Raw genomic sequence first — 2,575 nt, forward strand, 5'->3', positions numbered from 1 at the left:
CTTTGGGTTCGGGTTCTTACTTTGATCATGGTTCCTTGTGATCCATGCATTGGCATAGAACTCTTGAACCATTAGGATGCCGACTTGTTGGATGGGGTTTGTTAGAACTTCCCAACCTCTTCCTTGGATTTCATGTCGGATCTCTAGATACTCATTTCTCTTGAGCTTGAAAGGGACCTCGGGAATCACCTTCTTCTTGGCCACAACATCATAGAAGTGGTCTTGATGAGCTTTGGAGATGAATCTTTCCATCTCCCATGACTCGGAGGTGGAAGCTTTTGTCTTCCCTTTCCCTTTTCTAGAGGATTCTCTGGTCTTGGGTGCCATCAATGGTAATGGAAAAAAAAAAAGCTTATGCTTTTACCACACCAAACTTAGAATATTGCTCGCCCTCGAGCAAGAGAAGAAAGAATAGATGAAGAAGAAGAAGAAGAAATGGAGGAGGGGGAGAGAGAAATGTGTTTTGGCCAAGAAGGGGAAGAGAGGGTTCTTTTGTGTGAAAATGAAGAAGAATGGAGGGCTTTATATAGGGAAGGGAGGGGGGTTAAGGTTCGGCCATATGGGTGGGTTTGGGTGGGAAATTGATTTTGAATTTTGAAGATAGGTGGAGTTTATGAGGTAGGTTTATGGGGAAGTGTGGATGATGTGAGTGGTGAAGTGGTGATAGGGAAGAGAGATTGAGGTGATTGGTGAAGAGTTTTGGGGAAGAGTGTTTATTGGGAAGAGAGGATGAACATTGAGAAGAGGGAAGAGAGTGAGTGGTGGTAGGTGGTGATCCTGTGGGGTCCACAGATGCTGAGTTGATCCTGTGGGGTCCACAGATTCTGAGGTGTCAAGGATTTACATCCCTGCACCCATTAGGCATGTAAAATGCCTTTGCATGCAATTCTGGCGTTTAAACGCCGAATTGATGCTTGTTCTGGGCGTTCAACGCCCAGATGCAGCATATTTCTAGCGTTGAACGCCAGCCAGATGCTTGTTTCTGGCGTTCAGCGCCAGCTCTTCTTCACTGTGCATTTCTAGCATCTGAACGCCAGGATGCTGCTTGTTTCTGGCGTTCAACGCCAGAAACATGCTCTGTTCTGGCGTTGAATGCCAGACAGATGCTCCTTACTGGCGTTTAAACGCCAGTGAGATCCTCCTCCAGGGTGTGATTTTTCTTCTGCTGTTTTTGATTCTGTTTTCAATTTTTATATTTATTTTGTGACTCCACATGATCATGAACCTAATAAAACATGAAGTAACAATAAAAATAAAATTAGATAAATAAAAATTGGGTTGCCTCCCAACAAGCGCTTCTTTAATGTCAATAGCTTGAGAGTGAGCTCTCATGGAGCCTCACAGATGTTCAGAGCATTGTTGAGACTCCCCAACACCAAACTTAGAGTTTGGATATGGGAGTTCAACACCAAACTTAGAGTTTGGTTGTGGCCTCCCAACACCAAACTTAGAGTTTGACTGTGGAGGCTCTGGTTGACTCTGTTTTGAGAGAAGCTTACTGTGCCTCTTTTCCATGTTTACAGAAGGATGACCTTGAGTTTTAAACACAAGGGAGTCCTCATTCAATTGAAGGACTAATTCGCCTCTGTCAACATCAATGACAGCTCTTGCTGTGGCTAGGAAGGGTCTTCCAAGGATGATGGATTCATCCTCATCCTTTCCAATACCTAGGACTATGAAATCAGCAGGGATGTAAAGGCCTTCAACCTTTACTAACACGTCCTCTACTTGTCCATAAGCTTGTTTTCTTGAACTGTCTGCCATCTCTAATGAGATTTTAGTAGCTTGCACCCCAAAGATTCCCAGTTTCTCTATTACAGAGAGGGGCATGAAGTTTATCCCTGAACCAAGGTCACACAGAGCCTTTTCAAAGATCATGGTGCCTATGGTACAAGGTAACTAAGAACTTTCCAGGATCCTGTTTCTTCTGAGGCAATGTCAGTTGATCCAGATCAGTTAGTTCATTGGTAAACAAGGGAGGTTCATCTTCCCAAGTTTCAATACCAAATAATTTGGCATTCAGCTTCATGATTGCACCAAGGTACTTGGTAACTTGCTCCGTAGTAACATCCTCATTCTCTTCAAAAGAGGAATACTCAGCAGAGCTCATGAATGGCATAAGGAGGTTTAATGGAATCTCTATGGTCTCTAGTTGAGTCTCAGATTCCTTTGGTTCCTCAGAGGGAAACTCCTTATTGATCACTGGACGTCCCAGGAGGTCTTCCTCACTGGGATTCACGTCCTCTCCCTTCCTTACAGGTTCGGCCATGGTGATCAATTCAATGGCCATACACTCTCCTTTTGGATTTTCTTCTGTATTGCTTGGGAGAGTACTAGGAGGGATTTCAGTGATCCTTTTACTCAGCTGGCCCACTTGTGCTTCCAAATTTCTAATGGAGGACCTTGTTTCATTCATGAAAATTACAGTGGCCTTAGATAGATCAGAGACTAAGTTTGCTAAATTAGAGGTATTTTGTTCAGAGTTCTCTGTCTGTTGCTGAGTGGATGATGGAAAAGGCTTGCTATTGCTAAACCTGTATCTTCCACCATTATTAAAGCCTTGTTGAGGCTTTTG

The sequence above is a fragment of the Arachis ipaensis genome, chromosome B07 (genome assembly GCF_000816755.2).
Source record: "Arachis ipaensis cultivar K30076 chromosome B07, Araip1.1, whole genome shotgun sequence".
NCBI classification, from domain to species: domain Eukaryota; kingdom Viridiplantae; phylum Streptophyta; class Magnoliopsida; order Fabales; family Fabaceae; genus Arachis; species Arachis ipaensis.